Below are 12,947 nucleotides of genomic sequence, written 5' to 3' on the forward strand. Positions count from 1 at the left end.
TGCCGAATGCTCCTAAAAATAGATTGCTGTGGAAATGTTTATTATAGGGAAATTGACATATTCTCTAGGAAGGACGGGGTGAATGGGCCTGCTACATTTTCTACATTGAAGACATGTACAGGTTTTGATTCTACTTCTGTTAAATCAAGTGGGGCTTCACTGGATTTCTGCTACTGCGGAGATAATCAAATTCTGGGTAGGGGTCAGGAGAAAATTAGTCATCGGTGTCCTTGTGTAATAATTACTGTTGAAAGTGTAAATGATCCATTTACCAGTAAGACTGAGAATAGAATAACTGCTACATTACTTCATATGAGATGATCGTCTGTGCTATTGTTCCTACAGCTCCAGTGAGTGAGTATTTTGAATGTGAAGTTCATCCAGATCTGAGGATGGAGTAAATGGCTAGGTGTGATATGGCTAATAGAAATAATATGCCTACATTTATACTAATTAGTGGATAAGATATGGGAAGAGGAATTCATGTTGTGAGAGCCAGGGTTAAGGCTAGCATTGGGGCAATAATATATAAATTGATGATGTTGATGGACATAGTGGTTCTTTAATAAGTAATTTGAATGCCTCAGCAATGGGTTGTAATCATCCATGGGGGCTGATGATTTTTGGCCCTTTCTGGATTTGTATATAGCCTAGGATTTTCCATTTAGTTAATATGAGGAATGCTATGGTGAATTAAATTGGGTAATTTGTGAAAGAATGTTGATTATAAACATATTCTTAGGAAGAGGACTTGAACCAGTGCAGAAAAAGTTTCAGTTTTACATAATTACCGGGCTCTGCCTGCGTAACGAACCCTGTTCTACAGTAGGGTATGTATAAATTAATTGAATGTAGATTATATCATCATTTAGTTTGAAGACATTTTGTAAAGGAAGCCGTATTGCTCTTGTCCTTTCATGCTGGAAGAAATCTGCAATAGACAGAAACCAACCAGGATGACTCCAGTCTGAACTCAGATCACGTGAGACTTTAATCGTTGAACAAACAGACAATTAATAGCAGTTATACCGTTGAAATGTCGTGATCCAGCATCAAGGTCATAAACCATATTGCCCATATGAACTCCAGAATACAATTACACTGTTATCCCTAGTAAAACTTGTTCCATTGACCAGTGTTTTAGAAGAACAGGTGATAAAGCATTTTGACTAGCTGGCCTAAATTTTAATCACTCAGAAGTGGTTTTATTCTCCAAAAAATAAATGGCGCACGGGCTCAAGACACACCGGCTTCAGTAGTTGTGGCGTGCAGACTCAGTAGTTGTGGCCCACTGGCTTAATTGTTCCGTGGCATGTGAGATCTTCCCGGACCGGGGATCGAACCGGGTCCCCTGCATTGGCAGGCGAATTCTTAATCACTGCATCACCAGGGAAGTCCCAGATTCGCAGTCTCCCTTTTAATATACCTTAAGCCCAAAGAATCCATGGAAAATTGTTAGAGAAAATAAGACAATGAAATATTGTAAGGACTACAACAGAAGCATATAGTACACAGTTCATATAGACACATCCCAAGCAGTTACAAAGTATATTAAAAGGGAGGCTGCAATTTTAAAAGAATAAGAAAAATTATACCCACAAACTCCCAATCTTTCCTGAAACGTTGCAATCTGAAACCCTATTGTAGGAAGCAGAAGATTCCAGGAGACATTCTACAAATGAAGGACTGCAAACCCAGTGGTTGGATAAGGAATTCTGGAAGGAAGGTATCCTCACCCAAGGAGAGCAGGTTCCTATACTTCTCTAACATCACATCCCTGTACAATTCCCATTGATCTTGGTCCAGGCATTCTCACTCCTCTTGACAGAAATCTATGGCCACATCCTGGAATGTCAGCAGTCCCTGAAATTAAACGTACACATGCCATGTGGCCACGGGAAGAGCTCATAATATGACCCAAGAAGAAAACAGCAAGTTAAGAGAAGGTTTTAATTTAGAAGAGTGTCTTCAATTATCCACTAATACATACATATATATATATATAATTTTTTTTTTACAAAGTAACTTGCTCTACCTTATTTCTAACTACAAGAAAAGAGTATGGCATGTGATCCACAAAACCAGTATAGAGACTATACTTGTCTGGAAAAGAAATGATAAAATGATGGTTTCAACACAGGCATATGCATTTTTGAGTGTTTTATTTATATCAAACTGGATAAAATGTGTGTATTTCTCATAGAGAAAAGACCTGTCGAGGTAAAAATGTACCTTTCAACTATTCATGGGTACAGGAGTACACTGGGGAGATTGTAAAAGTGCAGATTGTGATTCAGTAGGTCCGGTGGGCCTGAGTTCTATATTTTTAACAAGCTCATTTTTAACTAGTGATGCCACAGTCTCTGATTCATTAACCACAACTGTGAATATCAGGGACATAATTAGAAAGGTAAAAATTCATATTTAATTTTGAACTTAAAGTGTTTTATGGATTTTACACCTTTAATAGAATAGTGAGCCCAGCAGCAACAATCATTTGTGAATATTTACTATAGACTGTGTATCTTTCTAATTTTTTTGTGTAGGATTCCAGGAAAAAGGCCTGGGCTGCGGCCACAGTGGGCGTGGCCCCCAGGCCGGGCCGCCCCTCCAGGACCCCCGACGGGGCCCTGCGCTCCTGGCGGCTCCCTCCCCCGCCGCCCCGCTCCCTCCCGGAAGGCCTCGGGGCAGAGCGGTCCCACCCACTGCGCGCTGAACAGAGCCCGCGTTTCCTCAGAGCTGGAACTCCCGGCTCAGGCGGGGTCTCCTCCCTCCGCCTTCAGGGAACTGCCCCGGAGCCCGAGGGGAGGGCGACCTCACTGAGGCTGCCGGCTCTGGAGGTGCCCCAGCGGCCGAAGCCATGACAGTCGCGGGGACGGCGGGCCGGGTAAGTGGGCGCCGACCCTCCGCCTGGTCCGGTGCCCGGGCGGCAGCACAAGACCAGCTTCTGAGGGGCAGGGGTTCGCTGCCACCCGCCGCTGCTGTGCAGAAAGAGCGGCCTCCAGCGTCTGGTCCCCAGGAACTTCGGTCCCTCCTCTCGCCCCTGCCCTCGTCCTGGCTCGCGAGGCCTGGTGGGCGTGAGGAGGGGGTCGGCCTGAGCGTCCTGACGGGAAACGGGGCAAGGGAGGCACAGGGTCCGGCTGCAGCGTCAGCGCCCCTCTTCCCGACTGCGGGGAAAGCGGCTGAAAACTCCTCCCGAGGCGCACAGGCCCCTTATTCAGCCGAGTCCCTCTGCGCTCCTTCCTCCCTGAGCTAAAGTACCGGGGGGAGGGGACAGGGCAGGGAACTGGCGCAGGTAATGGGGAACATCAAAAGGTGATTGTTAACTAAGGAAAACCATCTCTCCCAAGGTGAGGAATGCGGCGCTTTTCTTTGCCTGGGCTCACTGAATTCCTTCCTTTGATATGCACCTCAGCTCTCTGGGGCCTGCATTCTGTATTTGCATATCCTGAGTGCCTCAGGGCCCGCCGGCTCACATTGGAGGGCTGCAAGTGCTGAAGACTGTGACATCCTTTGTTTACTGATAGGGCAAGAACTATTCCATTTCTCACAGGCTTGAGGGGCAGACAGTGGAAAAAAGTCAGAGAATCTCACTCGGCCTGTACTTTGGTTTACATATAGATAATATTTATACTTAACTGTGCTAATAGAGGTTCTCAAGTCCAATCAACTTGTACTACTGCCCTCTATGTATCAATTTCATCAATATCATAAGGTAAATGCCTATAGAATTGACTTAATCCATTTAAATAGGATAATGATTTTTAAAGGAAACATAATAGAAATATAACAACAAAACCTTTACCACTAAAGGCTGGGTCTGGAACACCCTAAATAAATGTTCCATTGTTAAAATATTGAAAGATGTAGTCAATAGAAATATCAACAAAAATGACAAATAATAAGGGTAGCAGAATGTTGAAATGTTCTATCTTTATCATTAAAGTGGCAGAAAATCATTTATTAGTAGGCACTGGGGGCAGAAGATGCCTGATTTTATATCTGTGTCATATTTGTGCAGTTGTTTCAACAAGTAACTTCAAGACAAAATGGAAAAACAAGGAGGTTTGTGCCTGAGATCATGTTGATGTGACACCAGGGATGGCCCCCTTGTGCCAGGTGAGTTAAGTTTACCTGGCAGGTAGACCGCAGAGCTCCTGGGAAGCAAGGGTTGGGATTTTTCTGCTGGGTGCCCCTTCGGTTCTGTGACTTGACTGACTGTGAGTCATGTTTCGGGAAAGACCTGATCACAGGAAAAGGGTGGGAATAGAGTGATTTGGGGAGCAGCTAACAACATTCATCACAGCTCACGGCCTGAATGAATTTGAAAGAAACAGGAAAACAAATGCTTCTTATGGAATCAGAGAATGTGAGGGCTGGACAATCCCAGAAAATGAGGAACACCCATCCCATTTTCCAGATGACAAAACAGAGGTCCAGCAAGGTGAAATCCCTCACCCAAGTTGCACCCGTCTCTCCTCCCCACTACGTGGTTCATGAAAGCAGGACTCTTCCTGTCTTGATCACTGCTGAACCCCAAAAAGGACCAGGCATCTAGCAGCTGCTCCAAAAATTTGGGTTGACTATAGGAACAATGCTATTTCTTTCTTTCTCACTCTTATTCAGGATTGTGCCAAGAACTCCCCAGGTTGCCATGTAATTCGATAAATGTAAATATTAATTGAGTTTTGTTGTGATGAGGACTTAGGCTTTGAAGGTAACAGACTTGGTTCAGATCTTGGTTCTGCCACTCCATAGCTGTTTGGCTTTGGGAAAATTACTAAACCTCTCTGAGATTATTTCCTCCTTTGTAAAGTGGGGATAAATCTATCTGAGCCAGCAGAGCAACTGCATGAGAGATGTGCACTAAATGTTGGTCTTTCTCACTCTCCTATGCCATCTCTCTGTTCTTCCCAGAGAAGCTGTACAGAAGGAGATAGTACTTTTGTTTAAAATAGTTAACTAATTAATTAATTAATTTGTTTTTGGCTGCGTTGGGTCTTCGTTGCTATGCGCAGGCTTTCTCTAGTTGCGGCAAGCGGGGGCTACTCTTTTTTGCGGTGCGCGGGCTTCTCATTGCGGTGGCTTCTCTTGCTGCGCTTGTTGTGGAGCACCGGTTCTAGGCGCGCGGGTTTCAGTAGTTGTGGTCTGCAGGCTCATTAGTTGTGGCCCATGGGCTTAGCTGCTGTGCGGCATGTGGGATCTTCCCTGACCACGGCTCGAACCCATGTCACCTGCCTTGGCAGGCAGATTCTTAACCACTGCGCCACCAGGGAAGTCCGATATAGTATTTTTTAAAGAGGGGTTTGAATTTATTTCAGATTGTGTACATTTTTCTTGTAGAAAAGATTATTCCACTATAGAAACATAAACACGCAAAACCACTCCAAATGCAGTATTCTATGGTTTAGATATTATCAGTCACATTTTATAAGTAATTGGGCAAATGCAGAGCACTAGGTACTGGGGCGTAAGAAGAGTCAAATCTGGGGTGACCCCACCCCAATTTCAAGAGCAGGGTGTGCTTTTCAAATCCATGTTTCATCTGGTCTTTGTTTCTCATCCATCCTCTGTGTCTGCCTTTCTCAAGAAGGCTCAGATCCTCGGCTTTCACACCCTCCCGGCTGGCTGTGCCCCAGCTCCTGGCCTGGAACCTCTGCATGCCTGAGTGTGCCTGCTCCCCCTGTGCATCACCAGCTTTGCCAGGGAGCTGCTGTATCGTGCACTGCTTGCTGTACCCAGAGTACCTGGACCCTTCTGGTACATGAAGTGCACCCTCCTCACCATGTGTGCAGCCCATCCCCTTACCTTATATCCTGCCTCTAAGCCAGGCTTGGGGGTGACTACAGTGTGCATTCAGCTGTGTGAGGTGCTGGGATCAAAGTGAAGTTCCCAACTTTTGAAGTGGCAGGCTTGAGGGGCACACAGTGATTTAAAGTCGGGTCACCTGACTTAAAGGGGGGACTGATTGATTTAAAGCCAAGGCAGCTGACTTAAAGCCTGCATCCCTCAGCTGCAGGACGAGACCAACTTTGGCGGTGCACGGGTTCGCTCCAAGCCAGCACTGCTGTTCAGGAAAAGATTCCAGTAGCGCCTTAGTGCAGGGGGACATCGGTCCGTTGTCTTGCCCCTGCCCTCAGAGGGGGGCCACCTGCTCTTCTGGAGAATCAGGGAGGGGGAAGTGCAGAGTCCCGGCTGGAGTTGCGGCACCGCTTGTCTGATGGCAGGGAAAGGGGGACAGGGCTGTGTGGTGTCCTGGGGCTGGACTCAGCAGGTCGACTCAGCCTCTCAGCCTCCTAACCTCCCCCCCACACACACTCCACAAGAGTTTCCAATAATATGTAATTGCGCCTTAGGTTCTCGGTCTTCAAACTCATCCCCAGGCTCCCAGGTCCCTTGATTCAGCCAATTCCTCTGTGCTCTTTCTTCTATTAGATACAATCCCAGAGGGAGGGGCTGGGGGATGGGACTGGTGGGATGCCGGCAGCACTGGCCTCAGCTGACTAAAGAGATCCGGGGCCTGCGCTATCACACATGTGCGAGGACCCTTAAGGCGGAATCGAGGGGGCCAGTTAGAGGCAGTCCTTGCTGCCTCAAGTGAGTATGGATCACCGTCGGGTGGGGAGCACGCTGACCCCTGAGAAGTACTGTTAGGAGGATGTGTTCCTCCCTCGGCTTCAAGGACGTGGGTGGGCTTCAGGGCTCCAGTTCCCCTCCAGGCCTCCAGGTCCGACTGCACCGCAGCGGCCTTGCAGACCCGCCTTCCTGTCCCAGAACTTGCCAGGCTCCAGGAAGAATCCAGACAGCAGAGATGGTGCCTGAGGGCTCCAGCTTGAAAAGTGCTGTCCCTGGGGACCCAACAGTGGAGGGAGGAAGGGTGAAGGGAGTGGGGGTGGTGGGGTCGGGAGGGGTGGCTGCCCTGGGAGACATTGAGAGAGAAATATCGCCCCCCACACCCCCTGCCCCTGCAACTGACCCATTGATGCCATAGGATCTCAGGGCCTTTTAGTCAGAGATGCCTCTGCTTCTTTACTCCTGTGTTCAAAACTATGCAAAACCAACTCTTCATCCTCTTGCTGCCTTGCCAGGACTTTTAAAGCACTGTTCTTTTGAAGCACTCGTTCCCTAAACTGCAGTTTGGAGCTGTCCCAGCTATTTAAAAGTGTTCTCCTTAAACTGAGACTAAATCCTACTCTTTTGGAAAAACGGCCTTCACTTCACTGGAGATCGTCTTTTCTGCCCATTCCTTCCTTCTACTGCCCTCTTAAGAACCCCTGTGCTCAAAGAGCTTGGTGATTTATTTTTTGCTTGATGTCAAAAAGAAACCTTCCCCATGCACCCCAAAAAGCTTTCCTGGAACATAGGTGTTTCACAACCATGACAGTGTTTTGCAGTTAGTATACACTGGGTAGAGTGCCTAGCAATCCCTCCAAGAGCCAGAGGTGAGCAGACCTTTACTTATTTGATTGGATGCCCTTCAAGTTTAGGAAGGTCCCATTCTTATGACCCAGCAGGTAAGACAGAGCCCTGGATGGCTGTGGCTGTGATTAGATAACTTCTGATGATTTTATTTCCCTTACTGAGCTGCTGCTTCTAGGTTAAATTCGTTTTATTACCTGTCCATTTTTAAAGAAAGGCTGACAAAGTCACTGTAATAGGTCAGGAGTCTGAACTCAGGGTTGGTCAAAGGTACTCACAGGGAGGAAGGTGGATAAAAATAGGTGGGTAAAATAGGAGGGTTGGCAAGTACAGCCAGGACACCCGTGTTCATCATGCATACTAATAAAGGCCAGAATCTCCTCATTTATCTCTGGTGGGAAGTTCTGATGGTTTCACAGGATCAAACTCAAATCATATTCAAACTAGGGGATTTCCCTGAGCATAAAAGGAAGTATCCGTCCCTAGCAGGAGTCGCTGCCGAGGAATAAAGACGTAGATGTAGAGAACGGACCTGAGGACACAGGGAGGGGGAAGGGTATGCTGGGATGAAGTGAGAGAGTGGCATGGACATCTATACACTACCAAAGGTGAAATAGATAGCTATTGGGAAGCAGCTGCATATAGCACAGGGAGATCAGCTCAGTGCTTTGTGACCACCTAGAGGGGTGGGATAGGGAAGGTGGGAGGGAGACACAAGAGGGAGAGGATATGGGGATATATGTATACGAATAGTTGATTCACTTTGTTATACAGCAGAAGCTAACACAACAAGGTAAAGCAATTATACTCCAATAAAGATGTTAACAACAACAACAACAAAAAAAAAACCCAAAATCTAAGTCAATCAAGCCAACGGAGACAATGTATGTGTTTACAGTTCAAGAAATCCACAAGGGAATCCTTTATTCTGTAGGCAATGAATGGTCCATTCGAAAAGGAAAAAACTTTCTAAAATGTTGTCTTTCCATTTATTGTTCAGAACATCATTTTTATACCTCTGCATTTCTTACTATTCAAAGCCAAGTCACGTGAGTTACAGGGAAGCAGCTGATGGATTTAAAGTTGGGTCACTTGATTTAAAAACCAGTGGCAGTTGATTGATTTAAATCCCGGTCATATGACATGAGGAGGGGGTGCTAAAAACTGCTTTTTCATCTCTGGCTCAGAATATCATATTTACCTTGGTTTTTCTTATGATTTAGAAAACTTGAGCTGTCTCTCCTTGGAATCATCAGGAGAAAAATACAGTATTTCAGGTTCATTCTTGAAACCAACTTCTCACGGTTAAGGTGTATTGGCTAAAAGATCTTCCTTCTTCAAGAGATTCCAAACCTCTGTAAGACACTTCATTGTAATTGGAGAAAAAAGAAGAATGAATTCAGGCCAGCAGCTGCAGGAGGCCAAGGCAGCCCCCAGGACTAGGGAAGGAGGAGGAGGAAGGGCTGAGAGTTGCCATTAGAGCAGACAACCTCCAGAGGGCGCTGAAGCACCGGCAGAGCCCACCTGCCACTCCCAGTTTGGCACTCCAGGGTCAGATTTGGGTTTGGAGATGGGGTTGCTGTAACCCCAAGGAGGTGAGCAGAGAGGAGGAGTTGATTACCGGTCTCCTCTGACTCTCTGACCCAAATTGCCTGGCTTCACAGGGGGGACAGGGTTTTGCTTTCAGCAAACTGATGGGGCACTTCCAGGCTGGTCGGGTTGCCCAGTGGCCCGACAGCCTGACAGGCTGACTGCGGTGTGACTGCCCTTTGTTTCTCCAGAATCTGTGCATCAGGAGGTGCATGGGTGCGGGAGCCCATCCACTGCCCCTCCCCCCAAGGGGGATGGCACCTTCCCTGGCTGTACCCTATGATCACCAGGTACTTGAAATGAATGCAAGTTTTTTGACTTCAAGGAAAAGCTCACATAACCGTTTCATCCTCATAATGTGTGGGATTTACTATAATGGAAGGACATTAGAAAGAACAGGTAGAAAACTCACCTGTTGGTCTCCATGTAGGAGTTTATTTTGCATGAATCCCTCCTACGTGAGTAGATAGCAGAGGTTTATTTTTGTTGCCGTGTGCGTAGTTGTGGCAGAGGATGTAGGTATGGTGATTTGAAGCCCTCAAAGAAATATTCTCAGAACTCTCAAGATTTCTCTTGATCGGAACCGAAAGAGACCTGGAAAAGGAGGAAAAGAAAAGGAGGAGGGAGAACGAATGACTGTTTCTCAGTAAATTCACCTTCCTGGTTGATTGTTCTGTCTTCTCATTTCTTTTAACTTCTATGTATGTCTAATGGAATAATGTAGAAAGGCTGATTTTTATGCTTTAAAAGATTTTACATCACAAAGAAACTAGAAGTGTCTAACAGAACTTATTCAAATCAATTTTGCATAGAGACTTTGATATTAAATTTGGATACTAAAATGGGTTTATCCCAATTTTCTCTTTCTTTTTCAGTGAATATTTGTAACATATTTTTGTAGATAATAATTTATCCTCGATATACAAAATTGTGAGAATGGGTACCATTTTTTACCACTTAAATGATTTCTTTTAAATGAATAGATTGTACACTTTAAATGCCAATGTTGTGTCTTACGTGTTGTTTTTTAATTCCTTGATTTCCAAAACTTGTGTTTATTTAATTGATTTCTATCTAATAATCTGTGTCTCCCCTTTATTGTTTCTTACTTTATATTTTATTGATCTATAGTTAATTTACATTATTATATTAGTTTCAGTGGTACAGCATAGTGATTCATAAATGTTTAGGTTCTTCTCCATTTATAGTTATTATAAAAGAGTGGCTATATTCCCCATGCTATACAGTACATCACTCTAGATTATTGATTTTATACATAGTGGATTGTACCTCAAAATCTCCTTCCACTATTTTGCTCCTCCACCCTATCTCTCCCTGCTGGTAACCACTAGTCTGTTCTTTAATCTGTGAGTCTGTTTTTTTGTTGTTATTGTATTCAATTTTTTAGATGCCACGTGTAAGTGATAACATACCATGCTTGTTTTCTCATACCATACCATGCTTTTTTTCTCATAACATGCCATGCTTGTTTTCTCTGCGGTTTATTTTACTAAGCATAATACCCTCCAAATCCATCCATGTTCTTGCAAATGGCAAAATTTCATTTTTTGCTGAAGTCATCATAAAAAATCTTTTTTATCCACGAAGCTATTGATGAACACTTAGTTTGACTCTATATCTTGGCTATGGCAAATAACACTGTTATGAACATTGGTGTGCAGTTATTTTTTTTTTGAAATAGTGTTTTTGTTTTCTTCTGATATACCCAACAGTGAAATTGCTGGATATTATGGTAGTTCTATTTTTCGTTTTTTGTGGAACCTCCATTCTGCTTTCCACAGTAGCTGCACTACTTCACATTCACATCAAGAGTGTAGAAGAGTTTCCCTTTCTCCACATCCTCACCAACCTTTGTTATTTGTGATCTTTTGGATGACAGCCATTCTGACAAGACTGAGGTGATATATCTCATAGTTTTGATTTGCATTTTACTGCCGATTAGCTATGTTTAGCATCTTTGTGAGTTCTGGCTGTCTATATGTAGTTTTTCCTTGGAAAAAAATGTCTATTTAGGTCTTCTCATTTTTTTAAAAAAGATTTTGGGTGTTTTTTTGATATTGAGTTGTATGTGCTGTTTCAGTAGTTTAGGTGTGAACCCTTGCTTGGTCATCTTTTTTGATGTTAACCTCTTATCATGTGCAAATATGGTCTCTCCCTCAGCAGGTTGTCTTTTCATTTTGTCTTTGGTTTCCTTTGCTGTGCAAAATCTTTTAAGTTTAGTGAAGTCCCATTTGTTTATTTTTGCTTTTGTTTCATTTGCCTTAGTAGACTGAACCTAAAACTGTTGCTATCATTTATGTTGAAGAATGTTCTATATTTTCCTCTAGGGGTTTTATGGTTTCTGGTCCTACATTTAGGTCTTTATTCAGTTTTGCATTTATTTTATATATGGTGTGGTAAAATAATCTAATTTTATTCTTTTCCATGTAGCTGACCAGTTTTCCCAGTACCACTTATTGAAGAGACAGTTTTTTCTCCATATTGCCTGCTTTGTCATAAATCAATTAAATATAAGTGTGTGGGCTTATTGCTGGGATCTCTATTCTATTCCAGTGATCTTTGTGTCTCTTTTTGCTCTGGTACCTTTCTCTTTGATTACTGTCGCTTTGCAGTATAGTCTGAAGTCAAGGTGCCTGATGCCTCCAGCTGTGTTCTTTCTCAAGATTGTTTGGCTATTTGGGGTCTTTGTGTTTCTATACAAATTTTAAAATTACTTTTTCAAGTTCTGTGAAAATGCTTTGGTATTCTGATAGGGATTGCATTAAATCTGTAGATTGTCTTTGATAGTATGGTTATTTTAATAGTATTAATTCTTCCAGTCGATGCACATGCTATATTTTTCCATCTTTTTGTGTTGTCTTCAACTTCTTTCACCAATGGCTGATAGATTTCTGAGCACATGTCTTTTACCTGCTTAGGTGTGTTTATTCCTAGGTGTCTTATTCTTTTTGATGTCATTGCATATGGTATAGTTTTCTTAATTTTTCTTTCTGACAGCTTTGAGTTTTGTTTTTTCTTCTTTTTCTAATTCCTTCAGATGTAATGTTAGGTTGTTTATTTGATATTTTTCTTGATTCCTAAGAATAAGCTTGTATCACTATAACTTCCCCCTGTGAACTGCGTTGGCTGTGTCCCATAGATTTTGGATCATTGTGTGTTCATTTTCATTTGTCTTGGGTATTTTTAGAATCCCTCTTTAATTTCTTCAGTGTTCCTTTCTTCCCCTTTTATTCCCTTCATCTGTGATGTGAGGACTATCTTTAATATTATGTTTGGATTTCTTTCAGTTTTGTTTATGTGTGTGTGTGTGTGTGTGTGTGTGTGTGTGTGTGTGATTATTTAAGTTGCTGACCTCTTAATTTCACATGGACACTAACAACCCTGCATTGTTACTCTGCTCCCCCACAGTTACTGAATTTGACCTTATATTTTACATCTACTTGTTTTGTGTGTCCCTTAACTTCTTATTGTGAATATAGATGATTTTATTACTGTTTTTTTTTTTCATCCTTCCTATTAGCTGTGTCCATGGTTGATTTACTACCTTTGTTGAATATTTGCCTTAACCAATGAGGTTTTTCCTTTAGTAAGTTTCCTTTCCTAATTTTTATGTTTCAATCGTGACCTTTTCTTTTTCACTTAGAAAAGCCCCTTTAAGATTTCTCATAAAGCTGGTTTGGCGATGCTGAGCTCTTTTAGTTTTGCTTCTCTGTAAAACTTTAGATTTCACCATCAAAGCTGAGGGAGAGCCTTGCTGGGTAGAGTATTTTTGCTTATAGGCTTTTCCCTTTCATGACTTTAAATATACCATGCCACTCCCTTCTGGCATGCAGAGGTTATCCTGAAAAGTCAGCAGATAACTTTATGCAATTTCCCATGTTTGTAACTTGTTGCTTTTCCTTTGCTTCTTTTAATAG

The sequence above is a fragment of the Balaenoptera physalus genome (assembly GCF_965194825.1).
Source record: "Balaenoptera physalus genome assembly, chromosome: 9".
Taxonomy (NCBI): domain Eukaryota; kingdom Metazoa; phylum Chordata; class Mammalia; order Artiodactyla; family Balaenopteridae; genus Balaenoptera; species Balaenoptera physalus.